Below are 15,161 nucleotides of genomic sequence, written 5' to 3'. Positions count from 1 at the left end.
ATTCAAAACGTGGCCCTCGCTCTTCTCGACACTCTTCCTCATCCTTTCCAAGTTCAGCTCTTTCAGGAGCGCAACAGCCTGGGTCTTGACTGTTCTGGGTTTTAAGGCGGTTTCTTTAAAGTTCTTCTGAATGGCAAACTGAGCCTTTTCGTCAAAAAGGGCTTGGGGCAAAACAACGAACCCGCGTTCTTTATCCGTAAAAAAGGTGAAAGTTCGGACTCACGAAAGTGATTTGCAATATCACGCAGTACCGGCAGGCTGTCCTTCTGTCCACCGAGGCTCCTTTGAAGCATGTCGACGCCTTCAGCATGGCACCAAGCTTTGTCGTCGCTGTCTACATTTGCTGCGATCCTGCGGACCGAAGCCAACCACACGTGCTTGTCGACCGCTGTCTTAAGAGCGAACTTGGGTCCACGTTCCAAGACTCGCTGAATGGGAGGAGGGACCGAAGCCTCCCCTAAGAAGGTTACCGGGACAGGAGCTGTCTTTCTTTCCGCCGGCTTAGGTAAACTCGAGACGACTCTCGCCCAGAGGGTTTCCACTCCAGCTCTCACAATCGTCTGGAAGTTGTCCAAGGTCTTAAATCCAGAGCCTCCGTATCCGGCCAAGTTCAAGGAAAGTATTCTCAACAAGTCGTTCAAGACTCGCACTTTTCTCCAACATTCCGATTTCAAGATCTTCGCAATCCTTTTCCAATGTCCGACAAAAGGGGGAATGCAGCCGAAGAGGGATGAAATTTGAGGAGGGCAGAAGTTCTTCCTCAGACAAAAGGCCAAGTACTTGGCTTAGCCGACTTGGCTTGGCCGGGGTAAAGAAACAGCCTTAAAACCCAGAACAGTCAAGACCCACGCTGTTGCGCTCCTGAAAGAGCTGAACTTGGAAAAGCTGAGGAAGAGTGTCGAGAAGAGCGAGGGCCACGTTTTGAATGTCTTCTTCAGTGTAAAAACACACAAGCCACATTGCCCTTTTAGGGCGATTGTTACGCAGCAGGGCTACAACTACAATTTGAAGACCCCTTCAGAGTGAACAGTGCGGACCAAGTAGTTGATGTTAGCGCTGGTCCTGTGTCTTGTGTCTCTCTCGTCCCTCTCTTTTTTCGCGCTACGCCTCGCTTAAACATACTTTGCCAACTGGCCCAGAACACCACTATGCTCAAGTTCATACTCATGGAACGCATGTTTAGTTTTAACGCAGGACGCGGTTCGTAAGAAGAGGTCGAACGTGTTTCTGAGAACTGCGATAATAAACTGCTGTCCTTTCATTCAAGGCGCCTGATAAGAAACATAAAAGAACAGCGAATTCCTTTAACGCCTTCCCTGCCGAAGCACAATCCCGGACGTTGAGCCATCGTAGTCTGCAAAAGCCGCTTTTTCGCTGACAGTGAAAGCGACATTGATGACGACGCCTCGGGGCTTTTAATATTTAATGGTGTGCCATTGAGGCAGGCCTTTCAGCCGCCGCTGAAATGCCTTTGAAGACACAGCGAAGATATCGCTGCTCACGCTTGTGCTTCTAATCACATATTTGTATGTGGGTTTTCTTCCAAGGTTTTGGTTCCTTTCGATGATAAAGAGAATTCAGTAATCAATAAAAGTATTGTGTGAGAGCGTGTGTCACTAAGACGCGTCAGTTTAGTTTCAGCCCAGTTTCTTACGGCTAACCCCATCGCACTGCCTCGCGTCAAGCCGATATGGCCGTTCTTTGTATCTTTTGAGAAACGCCACCATTTTTTATCTGCTATTTTGCATATTTGATCTTGCTGCCGATAGTTGGGTGGTAGATTGTTTTACTAAACTGAGTGAAACATGGTGCTGCTTTATTAGCAGCTACTACGAAATTCCTAAACCTAATTATTTTGGGAAACTGCGATAAATTCTTACAATGGAAGCAGTAATAAGGAGGCGTTCTGACGCGAATTGTGAATGCAAATGTAAACAAAGGCGATGAAAATCAAAAATAAAATGCTGTCTCGTAAGATTTGGTTGTAGTATTGGCAGACCCGGAAAGGGTGCCAAACGTGAGACTGAAAGTCTGAGCTTCAACTTAAAAAAAATACAGCCCGCGACTTGCAATAATTACTCCGTTAACAACATCTCTCGTATTAGGAAGCGACTAGAAACACAAAAAAAACTCAGGAGAGAGGTGCTTGAAATATCAAGAGAAATTGAGATGACCACACCTTAATGCGCATCACCACATAATCCGATCTCTATAGAGCTTGGTATTTCTGTCAAGTAAGCGAGCGCTCTAAAGGTCACGAATTGCACCGAGTACGCATCGAGAGATCAGTAAATTGCTCCCTATCGAGTGGAGTAGGACAGATCTGCGAGGCAAAAAGAAAATCACACATACTGACATTCAGCTGGAAGCAATATAGCAGTTGTACGACACACATATACCGCTTAAAGAAAGAATGAACGCCACCTTTAGGTTCCTTCTCTGTCCAAACGTAGAACACAACTCATCACTTAAGTTTCTTAAAATTCAATGATGCACGCGAATTAGCACTAAGCTACAATACCGAGTGTGCTGAAATGTTAAGGGCCCCGCCGCGGTGGCTCAGTGGTTACGGCGCTCGGCTGCTGACCCGAAAGACGCGGGTGCGATCCCGGCCGCGGCGGCTGAATTTCGATGAAGGCGAAATTCTAGGGGCCTGTGTACAGTGCGATGTCAGTGCACGTTAAAGAACCCCAGGTGGTTGAAATTTGCGGAGCCCTTCACTACGGCGTCTCTCATAGCCTCAGTCGCTTTGGGACGTTAAACCCCAATAAACCAACATTCACAGAAGTGGCGGCAACCTGTAAATTACTTTTGTTTGTATAAAACTAATGCGTCCGCGTTTCTTTGTATGTGTCTCGGGAAGAGCAAGAATGCATGCACGCTTTTTTCAGTTATGTAGACAACCCCTCGCATTGCGAAAGCGGAGGCGGCTCAAAGTCGGCCCCGATACTGCCGAAGTCTTGAGCTGACCATTAGCGGGAAAGAAGTTGCGGCCTACGTGACTGGCTTTTTGGTTGTGTTTTACTTTTTTGCGTTTCCAAGGTCACCGAATCGAGAGTCGAAGCCTGGGGCTTCTTTTTAGTTGTGCGTTAATTTTTTCCTCCTCCAAGATGGCGGCCATGCAGAGGCAAAGTGTAGGTGCCTACGTGCTCTCGTTGCGCTTTTTGGTGTTTTGTTTTTTCGACGCCGATGCTGTGGCGCCGCGAGCGCTCGCCCGCTAGCGCCCGAGGGCTTTAAAAGGGGGCCGTATGGAAACGAACTTGAGTCCGCTCGTCGGTGAAACGCTGCCGCCGCGAACTCCCGGGTCTCCGAGCCGCCGCACCGCATCCTCGAAACCGCAAGCTGCCCTGGACGGACGTCGCCTTCGGGGGCCGCACTGACTGCGTTTTTGTGGATGGACTGCAGCCGCGCTTCCCGGTTCACTGTATGTTTGTTCACCTTCTGACTTTTGATCGACTGTATCTAATTGGCCTCTCACTTGTGTTCTGACCTGTGTAGAAATATTCAATGTATAACTTAATTCAGTGTGTTTACTCCTATGTGCTTCCGCAATTGTTTTGTAGAATGTGAATTATGTATCTGTGAAAGCTGCCGCATTGTTCAATCGAACTATAAAGGTTATTTTGTTGTTGTTACCTCTTAAACACGCCTCGGTCTCAGTCACTGCGTTTGCTTACCGGCTACGCCGGGCATCAAGCGGCCACCCCCTCATTGTCCGGACTCGGTGATGATGTCGACTAGTCACCGAACCCGTGACACCAACCAAACCAAATGTTAAGGCAACGTGCACAGTGTGATTTGCATTCCACTAACTGGAAACCAGCTACATTTTCTCTCTTCCCCTGAGCTGGACCATATCTCTCACTTGAACAGTTGCTTAAAATATATTTTATTTATTTTATTTTTATTTTTATTTATTCAATACTGCAGGCCTTTACGGCCCAAGCAGGAGGGGCATACAAATGACATCAGCGTATAGAACGAAGATAGCAAATAATAATTTCAAAACACTTGTTCTATGGGCAATAGAACATGAGCAAAACAAGGACTAAACGAAATGCAAATCGAGCTCTTCATTTGGGAAGTGAAACATAAACAAACAGAACTAAGCCAATGAATGAAATGAAATGTCAAACTTGCAGTTAGGCAAAAACACGATCAGTTTGGGCAACCAAAAAGCAGACAAGAAAAATATTCAAAAGCAATTCAAGGTTTCAATTGAATCAACGCTGGTTAGAAGAGGCAGAGGTAAGTTGTTCCAATCTGTTATCGTGCGAGGAAAAAAAGAATATTTAAAAACATTAGTTCTGGTGCTGTATGGCGTTAGAGAGTCATCGTGTCGATGTCGTGTTCGGCGTGCAGTAAGTGGTGTTATGTACGGATCAGGAGTTAGAGCAAGAAGGTTATTTTTAAGAAGGAACATAAATTTTAAGCGCTGAATTTTTCTTCCTAGCACTTATTTCCTAGCACTTATTTTGGTTAAACCTACCGAGAAGGCATCCGATGTAGAAATGAAATCAGGATTATTGGGTCTCAAAAATCGTACTTTCTCACCTGTGATGTCATAAATTCCTGTTGCAAAGAAAAGCAGAGCAGTCAGAGGATATAATTAGTGGGGATTCTTTTCTGGAATTTTTGCTCTGTCTTGTTAACATCAGTAACTCCAGCAAGTCCTGTGAATGCTGGGAGAAAATTGTCATTGTGGATGAGTGGCTGAAGTCGAGCATCTCTCACTATTCCCTTTTTTTTTTCTTCATTCATAGCGCATCCTCTATCCAGAGGATGCCGTGCGGTGAACGCCACCGAACCAACACACACCTAAATTTGAAAAGCTCCTTCGCTCCCTGTGCTACCCATTTTGTCTGGCTAACAACATTAACTCGCGGCTGTGTTATGCAAAATAAGAGGTAACTCAAGTTTTTTTCGTAAGTATTTGTGATACGAGCACTTTTGTTGAGCCGTATTTACAAGAAATCCAAAATGCCGCACAGCCTCGCCGAGCTCTCTGAATGTTAGCAGTGCAATCTGATGCAAGTAAGTACTCATACTTCAATCAAAGATGCAGCTGTTGAGCGTGTTGGGATTGGTTTTCCCGTTATATAAAAAGGCGACTGCTGCATGATGCATATGAGGTGGCGCTCAAACCATTCTATCATGATGGACTCAGTCCGAACGCTTATGTCACCTTCAGTGTTGATAACAGCTCCTTAATCAATACGATATTAGGGCATGAAATATATTGTGCTTACTGCGTACCCGGACACCTAGCCAGCCATGTAGCGCTGGTGTCTGTACGAGTAAAAATTGCCAGTTTCCACTATATTTAGTGCTTGTCTCATATTGTCACGGACTAGCAGCCGGCAAAGTGGGCAGTGGCGCGGCATGGAGTGCTCGCGCTAGGCCCATCGCCATTAAAATCATATCATCGCCATCACGCCTAGTTCTTCGGCTTACGGTCACGTAACAATATACCCTCTTAGTGTACGCAAGAGGTTGCACGCAGGCTCATGCAGAAAAGGGTGTCATCTGAACGCGACGTAGTGTCATCTTCAAGTACCCCAAAGGATGACCACCGAAACGTACATTTCTGAAAATCGATTAGAGACTTCCATTTCACTGAATCAGACCGGAGGACTTTCTTAGCGATGCCATGCTTTTCGCTTAATATGTTCTCTGAGATGCCAAAAATATACATACGTATGAGTATTAGGCGATCATGCTTTTAGACGATTTTTAAAATTTGGAATGAAAAAAAGTAACTTCCTAATCTCTCAAGCTCTCCTACTTGAAGATGTGCTTCGCTACAACACTGCCTTTCGAAAGACGTCGCCACTTCCTCGTGGGGAGAACATCAATCACAGGTCTCATTTTTTATATATCCTTTCTTTTCTCTAACTATACATTAGCTTCTTCCCTATTTTTGTCGCCGAAAGCGCATAAAGGAACGACAAATCTGCTGGACCACGATGGTGAAGAATACGCAGCGGAGTACAAAAAAAAGGGGCAGCAACGAAAAATAATGCGCTATAGGTGGAAGCCATTCCGTCCTTACCAAAGTTTTCAGCACTGCATTAAAGGGAGGCCCTTAAATGAAGTGAAGAGGGAAGAGAAAATCCAAACAGCAGAATAACGGAGGATTTTCGATGGCAGGGCACTTGCACCCCCTATCAGACTCTCGGCTCCCATCGCAAAGGTGAAAAGTAATTACGAGGGATAGTGAAAGCAGCGTGGCCAGGAGTGCTTGCACTCACGAAGTCCTTTTCCGCTCATTCAATTGCTGTCCGCTGGTGGCACAGATAACCTGACACTAATTGTGTCATTCCACTTGGCGAGCTTCGCGAGTGGGATAGCCAAGCACTGGCCCGCCTAAAAAGCGGTGCTTAGAGACGGAAGAACTTTGAAGGACTTGCGCGCGCTGGTTGGAAGCTGCTTGAAGTTTAACCTGGAAGCGTTGAAGCACCCTGGCTTTGTATAACGCTATTTTATAAGCTCAGAGATTTCGTCCTTCGCTGTATGGCTGGCTCAGTTTGCTGTAAGAATTTTGAACATGCTCGCTTTAAGTCCTCATAAACACAAGTTATGTACGCAAATAGTTGCGGCAAAGTTCTTAGGACTTACGTTGGTGTTCCTTTTGTCTCCATAACCTCGAATATTTTGACCACCTCTGTGAGAAATAAAACAACTTTTTTTGTAAAGACGACTGAAGTTTCAACACACACATCTGGCAGATTGGTTGAAGTTTCTAAGGCATTTTACGAGTTATGTAGTATGTGCTGACCATCCTTCCCTGCTTTGGCCCTCACGGGGCAGAAGAGCTGAAACAACAAGCTGCGGCGTTCTGCGCAGCCATGATGAGAGAGAAATGATCATGTTCCTTGTGGAAGGAAACTAATCCAGGAGCGAAGTTTGAAGAGACATTTGCAGGAGAGCGGCACGCCGTTGGATATATCGAACTATCGGCGAAAATACAGTTCGATATACAACGCGGTATTCCTGTGCATTTATACACGGTTTTTGGATGGAAAAATTTGTATGTTCGATATTACCGATAATTCAATATATCAATGTTTAAAATATGCGTGTCGGCTCTATTATTATTAAGAAGTTGTTATAGTAGCAGCAGAAGTAGTTGTAGTGCTAACAGTGCCATTAGTAGTAGCACCAGTAGTGGTAGCAGAAGAAACTGCAGTAGTAGCAATCATAGCCGTGTAAGAGCAGTAAGCTCACGATATTTTTCTTCGCTAATGTTCGCTAACATCGGCGCATCTATCGTTACTTGAAATGTGAGCCAAGCTTGCCTAAAATAATAAAATAAATAAAAATCTAGGATGCTGCTTCGCAAGAGTTTTTCAGGCATCGAGAGAACCGATGGAACAGGAAATGCTAAACGACCAACGACGAGCCAGAACCCATGTGCTCGGTAAAGACCGTTATATAAACAAAAGGTACCAAAGCCTGCAAAAATAAAAACATTGCCCCTTGAACGTAATTAGAGACGGCGCCAAAGCGAAGTGAGATTAGCCCCGTCTTCAAGCTGATTACTGGCTCATTACACATGGGTGGATCTTGTGCCACGCCTCATTAGCAAGGATAAAATACTTGGGCCATACATGGATAGTCAGGTGAATTTCTTGCACTGCCTCATTAAGATGGCTTTGAGCACCCGACAGGTGAAAAAGAACTGGAAGCCTCGTTCAGTTGTGGAGAGAGCCGAGAATCGTGCTGCTCGCCCTTTTCCCTAAACTTCAACGTTGGCTTTACTTTCATCTGCCCGAGCAAGCAAGAGAAACTAGGGAAGCTAAAAGTAGTTCATATGTAAAGAGCAGAATTTTTTGCACCTGACTCCATCATAAACGCATCTATGAAAAGTGAGACTGTCGGCCCATCATGCGCGAAAAATTGCATATACTCAGTGCAAATGTACAGCTCAGCAGTAAACTTCAAGTTCATGAACAGTAGTTGACAAATGCAGGAGCTGCCGCTACCACTGAGACACACCTTTAAAGGGAGACTGAAAATTACTTTAGCGAATTATTGTTCTCCATCAGACCTGATTCTCTAGCTCCTTCCGGAAATTGTACCATTGGTCGAGCAGTGAAAGGCGCATTTATTTCCGAAGAAATTTGATTTCTAATTGTTCACATCAGTCTATTCAAACACGTGACGAAACACGTGAACAACGAGTTGTTTCTGTTTTGAAATGAACGGCGGTGCTGCGTAGCACTTGGGATCCGTGCATGAAAATCGGTGCCGACGAATGTATTTTATTTGAGAAATCGACTGATGGTGGCGGCATATATATTTCGTTGTTTCCTTTTTTCTATTTTTAAAAGCTGTGTTTACAGGGAGAGCCGTCTCCTTTTTATTAATAAGCGGTGGCCTGTCGATAAAGGTGTACTTTTATTTTTCCCCGTTGCTCCTTTAATGACAGAAAAGACCGAGAGGACATCAGAGTTTCTTGGGGCTCGTAGCATTTTCAATAAGTCAAACGCAATTTTCTTACTTGCGGTTAAAAATAACTACATAATTATTAGTCCTCATAAAGAAATGCAACCATATGACAGAGGAATACAGCTAAATGTTGTTGAGCAACGAAAGTATTCCAGAGGAAATAAACAACTGCAAATGCAAGAATGCATGAAACTGGACACATCAGATGATGCAACAAAAGAAAACTTTTTTAGTTGCTTACAAGATATTCAAATTTCAAAGCCGTGTACTACATTCTCGGGGGTGGCCCGGGTCATATTTTTGGAAATAATCGGGGTCAAACTTGCAGGTCACTATCGTGTCGGGAACAGTGGATTATAGTTGGAGATCTATTTTAGTACAAATTGGCCAATTTCAAATTTCGGTGTGGGCCGAGCCAAGTGTTAGCAATGGCGTGGGCCTAATTCAGAGGTCGTTATCGTGTCGGGCACGCTGAACTATAGTTGGCCATCGATTTTCGTCCAAATCGGAAAAGGAGAGATTTCAGGGGTGGCCAGCCCAAATTCTTTCCGCCTGGTGTCACAGTTGCTATGGCAACGAGTGACGTAAAAGCAAGACGCACCAGCAAGATTTTTTGCTCGGCTCTGACGATTGTTTCTTTAACGCCACCTGGAGAGTGACTGCGTCCCGTGTACTGAATATACGCCCTAAATTACAAAAAGAATGCACTGCAAAACAGAAGAGAGCCAGACGTCGTGTGAACTTCTACCGTACCTAGATTGAGAACAAGCTAGGGGTGAAAAGATAGTTCCACTTTTTGCTTTTCGTAAGTACTGTTATTTTCAGCCTCTTCAGATCAGGTTAAACATTGGGGCACAGTAGCCTTCCTCTTGAATTCGGCGAGTATTCCGGTGCTTGTGCAAGCTGGGCAATCACATCTTTCTGCTGGGAACAGGAGTGCAATTGGTTGGAGCGACTGTTCTGTCAGCCCCGTCAAGCTGTGCGCCCGGGTAAAGTCATTTGGTTAAAGAAACCCAGTAAGCCTCTTCCAGCCGAAGCAATGGCGTGAAAAGTATGACGCGCCAGGCATAAAGGTGAGGTTTATGTTTAATGCAGGATTGCGTTTAACTTCGACACTTCCTGTTCTTTTTGTCCGAAAGTGAAGGCGTACGTTTTAGTGTAATTTGAACGAGTGCAACTTGGGTGTGAAACCGGTGGCTGCAGTAAAATTCTGACCGATACCTTTAATACTCCATATAGGCTACAAAACACAGGCCCGGAACTGTTTGAAACAAAATGTAAGTTCTGAGGGGATAAGGCACACTTATACCACATTATATGGGCCTTCCAGCAAAGCAGGTGCATAGACATCACAGAAAAGCCAACGGAGGAAGGATGGGAGGCAGCTCTGTCCAGATGTCATGGTACGGATCGGAAAGACATCGTCACAAGAGGACCCGGCCGCGGCGGCCGCGTTTCGACGGAGGCGAAGCGCAAATAAGAGCCCCAGGTAGTCAAAAATAACTCGGAGCCCTCCACTGCGGCACCTCTTGCCTACTTTCCTTTTGGAGCGAAAGCTCCCCTCCTCGCACACAAACCCTGAAGGTCATGTTATGGCGGAGATATGACCTTAAAGCGGACTCAATTTATCAAAAAAAAAAGAAACAAGAAAATGAGGTGCAGGTGGGAAAAGAACCCTGGCCTGCAAGAGGACGTCGTTCCACTCCGCCGACTTTGTTTTTCGACACAGTATTTTTCTAGACGATGTTCTGTATACTCCGTTTCATACATAACGGTCAACGCAGCCAAGGCTGCGGCGCCTGTTTGCTCTCCTCGTCCGCATCGTAAAGTAGTGCGTCAAAAGTAAAAATAGTGATAAAATTAAAGTAAATGTTGGTCCATATTGTAGTAGAATGATAAAAGTGTTTTATTTTGCAAAAAAGATTGCTTATGCTTTTATGAGCTTCAAAACAGAGGTCCTCAGTTTTTTTGTTTTGTTTTTTTTCAGGCCCCTTTTGTGTCAGGTTCTCGCAGCTAGGCCAGCCGGTCATGTTGGCTGCTTTCGACGAACTCTTCGTGCGCCCTCTTCATGAAGCATGGAACCTCGTCGTATGCTTCTCACAATAACAATATCAACTGCAGCGACAAGTGCGCTAATATAAACCACTTGTTGCATTCGATGGCCTGAGCAGCGGAATCTCTGCTCAGGGCCCAAATGCACAGCTTTCAACAATCCCCATTTCGCCGCACTAGCTCACACCCATAACACGCCGAATCCAACATCTAATACAAAACATTACTACGAACGGAAGCACTTCAAACAATTTTCCTTGTGACAACAGCTCAAAGCGGCGGCCTTCCGAATGAGACGCTGCTCATTTTAAAGCCGCTGAGTACACCGATCAATCTCAGGTTGCCGCTAGAGAAAGCTGCTCTGATTAATCGACGCCGCACTGAATTCTATCACCACACAATTCACGATTCATTGTGTGCCGCATGCAAAAAAGTCACTGAACACCCGAGAACAACACTTCGCAATCACGCCCGTCGCCAATACACTGCACTGCCTTTCTCCTTCGAAAAAAATGAACAGCGCTGTTTTTTTTTTTTCAAAGTAGGCATTAGTGTTCGACAGCTGCGACTTTCTACCAAATGATTCCTTTAAGAAAAATAAAAAATCAATGAAAAAAAAACAGCGATACCGGGAGTCGAACCATGCCCCTTATAAAATGGACAGGCGCGCGCTTCGTACCACTCAGCCACGACTTTTTTGTTTTTCCTATCATGGTATTTATTTACATCGTTTTGTATAGAAAGCACATATATACATATTGTAACGTGGCGGCCAGCCGAAGAATGAGGCGTGGTGAACGATGGCTATGAGATGATTTAATGGCCGCTGGCCTAGCGCGGGTGCTCCGTCCCGCGCCACTGCCAGCTTCGTCTTCGTCACACTACCCGGGGCCTCCGAGCGATCGTCCCGATCGGTGACGAACAGACGGCGAAATGGCGATGGTCTTGAGTGAAGGATCGAACAATATGTAGAAGATGGTGCAGTGCTGGCCGCCACGAGACCTCAGCGACCCAAGACCCCACTGACCCAAGACCCAAACTTGAAGACACCGTCCCCCTGCCCCCGCCGTAGGGTGCCAGGAGCTGACGGCCGAGGTCTCTGGACGCACCGAACGGCGGGGGCAGGGGGACGGTGTCTTCAAGTTTGGGTCTTGGGTCAGTGGGGTCTTGGGTCGGTGAGGTCTTGGGTCGGTGGGGTCTTGGGTCGGTGGGTTCTTGGGTCGGTGGCGTCTTGGGTCCGTCGGGTCTTGAGTCGTCGTTTCGTGTTGTCCGGGCGGGGGACGGGGCTGGGGTGAGCGGCGAGGTCGGTTCAGGTCGGGCGGGCTGGGGCACAGCCGTGCGGCGCTGACCAGGTACTCACGGCCGACGTCCACGGCAGGCCCAGGACGCCGAAGCTCCGTGACCAGGATGGCGATGAAGGGACACCAGCACCTCACACCAAATGTAACGTGGCGGCCATCCGAAGAATGAGGCGTGGTGAACGATGGCTATGAGATGATTTAATGGCCGCTGGCCTAGCGCGGGTGCTCCGTCCCGCGCCACTGCCAGCTTCGTCTTCGTCACAATATTGTCACAGAAGCAGGTAGGCAGGTTTGTATTTGCCACAACGTCCAAGCGCCAGCGGAAACGGCCCGGCCGGCTAACCGACTAGCGAGCGAGCTCACGGGCGAAGAAGAGCGCGCGCCAGCCTCCTGAACGCGACTACTAGGCGGCGCCAGTAATGCGTTGCGGCATTGCCCCTCCCAGTGGAAAAAGCATCGTCCCGATGCTGCGCGGCGAGGTCAAGCAGAACCGTAGGCTTGACCTAGCGGGCGTGGAAGGGCTTCATCCGGACAACGTGTACGACTTCCGACTCTGTTTGCCGTCGGGACGTACGAACAGTTTCTTGCGGAATCACTTCGTAGGTGACGTCGCTGAGTTTGCGCAGCACTTCGTACGGGCCGAAGTAGCGGCGCAGAAGCTTCTCGGAGCGACCCCGCTGGCGAACAGGAACCCACACCCAGACTTTATCGCCAGGGTTGTAAATTACCTCCCTGTGACGGAGGTTATAGCGTTGAGCGTCTTTAACCTGCTGCGTCCGGAGTCTCGTTCGAGCAAGCTGACGGGCGGCCTCAGCGTGCTGGACGAATTGGTCAGCGCCGGCAACTGATGGAAGGGCGACATCGGGCAGTAACATTGCATCCAGCATGGTAACGGCTTCGCGACCGTATACCAAACGAAACGGGGTGAAGCGGGTCGTTTCCTCGACTGCGGTATTATACGCAAATGTTGCATACGGTAGTACCTGGTCCCAGTTCTTATGGTCTTCGTCGACGTACATTGAAAGCATATCGGCGATGGTCTTATTGAGTCGCTCAGTAAGGCCATTCGTCTGAGGATGGTAAGCTGTTGTTCTGCGATGACAAGTGCCACTGAGCCGCATAACTTCCTGGGTGAGAGCTGAAGTAAATGCAGTGCCTCTGCAGTTATAACGACAGCAGGGGCACCATGACGGAGGACTAGGTTAAAGATGAAAAAGTTCGCAATATCGGTAGAAGTGCCGCGGGGAAGAGCTTTGGTTTCACAATAACGGGTGAGGTAATCAGTGGCGATTATAATGTAGCGGTTGCCCAAAGATGACGTAGGAAACGGCCCGAGCAAGTCCATACCGACTTGGTGAAAGGGTACTCGAGGAGGACCAATAGGCTGCAGCAGACCGGCCGGCTTGACAGGCGGCGTCTTCCGACGTTGGCAATCACGGCACGTCTTAACATAGCGCTGGACAATAGCAGCAAGCTTGGGCCAGTAGTATTTTTGTCGTACGCGAGCCAAAGTCCGTGAGAAACCGATATGGCCGGCAGAAAGCTCGTCGTGGCATGCCTGCAAAACGCCGGGACGGAGCGGCGTTGGGACCACCAGCAGGTACTGAATGTCTGTGGAAGCGTAGTTTTTCTTGTAAAGGACGCCGTCCAGCAAGCAGAACGACGACAGGCCACGCGTAAAAAGGCGAGGTGGCGATGAGGCGGCTCCCTCGAGGTAATCGATGAGGGGCCGCAGTTCGGTGTCATCTCGCTGTTGTTGAGCGAGATCAGGCGTCGTGAGAGCGCCGAGAAAAACGGAGTCATCTGTTTCAGGTGAAGAACACGGGATAGGGGCTCGGGATAGACAGTCAGCGTCACTGTGTTTCTTGCCGGACTTGTACACAATAGTGACGTCGAACTCCTGCAAGCGGAGACTCCATCGGGCTAAGCGGCCAGAAGGATCTTTAAGGTTGGCTAGCCAGCAGAGAGAGTGGTGATCACTGACCACTCTAAACGGCCGACCATACAAATACGGCCGAAATTTTGTCACCGCCCAGACAATTGCAAGGTACTCCTTTTCGGTAGTAGAATAATTCGCTTCGGCACGAGAGAGGGTGCGACTGGCGTAAGCAATGACCCGCTCAGCACCATCTTGCCACTGAACGAGAACTGCTCCGAGGCCAACGTTACTGGCGTCGGTATGCAATGCTGTATCCGCCTCCTCATCGAAGTGGCCAAGTATGGGCGTTGTTTGAAGGCGTGTGCGAAGCTCCTCGAAAGCCCTTTGCTGCTCGTCGGCCCAGATGAAAGGTTGGTCGTCCTTTGTTAGACGAGGCAGTGGTTCGGCTATCCGGGAGAAGTCATGGACAAAGCGTCTGTAATATGCACAGAGGCCCAAAAACCGTCGAACAGAACTTTTATCAGTAGGAGTCGGGAAAGCAGCTACGGCAGCCGTCTTCTCTGGATCAGGGCTAATACCCTCAGCGCTGACGACATGGCCCAGAAACTTCAGCTGTTGGAATGCAAAGTGGCATTTTTCCGGTTTTAGTGAGAGGCCTGCCGCGCGGATGGCATTTAGGACGGCCGTCAAGCGCTTGAGATGCTCGTCGTAAGTCGCAGAGAAAATGACGACGTCGTCAAGGTAGACGTGGCACGTCTGCCATTTGAGGCCGGCTAGGACAGTGTCCATCATTCTTTGGAAGGTCGCGGGGGCGGAGCACTAACCAAAGGGAAGGACCTTAAATTCGTAGAGGCCGTCAGGAGTAATGAACGCCGTCTTCTCACGATCACGTTCATCGACTTCGATCTGCCAATAGCCACTGCGTAGATCGAGCAACGATAGGGCGCAGTGGGCTGAGGGCTCGCCGACTTCATCAAAGTAGGCGATGGCTGCCCCTTGCGGTAAATGGCGGTATTCGGCGCTAAAGTTCGTTAAAAGCAGTTCAGTTCGGTTATTACTCAAGGAAAAGACCCCACGAGCGACGCAGACTTGTAGGCTCAACAATAAATTCACATTAATTTCCGCGAGGCCTTGAAGGGCGGGAGGGTTGTCGCAGTGCACTGTAACAAACATGCTGGCGCGTGGAGGTAGTGTGACATGGTCATCGCATACCCGGAAAACTGGCCTGTCTGCTGTGTAGTCGGCGGAAACTGCGCGCTGGGTCGAAAAAGTCACCATGAGGTCACGGAGGTCGATGATTCCGCCGTTTTCTCGAAGAAAATCAAGACCGAGGATCAAGTCCTTGGAGCACTCCGCCAGCACAGCAAAGCCACTAGAGAAAGTTACGTGGCGAATCTCGACTCGGGCGGAGCAAACTCCTAGCGGCGTCAGCACATGCCCTCCGGCTGTCCTTATCGGCGCGCCGTGCCAAGGAGTCA

Source organism: Amblyomma mixtum, chromosome 1 (genome assembly GCF_055824585.1).
Source record: "Amblyomma mixtum isolate Tamu chromosome 1, ASM5582458v1, whole genome shotgun sequence".
Lineage (NCBI taxonomy): Eukaryota > Metazoa > Arthropoda > Arachnida > Ixodida > Ixodidae > Amblyomma > Amblyomma mixtum.
Note: the sequence above shows the minus strand (reverse complement) of the source record.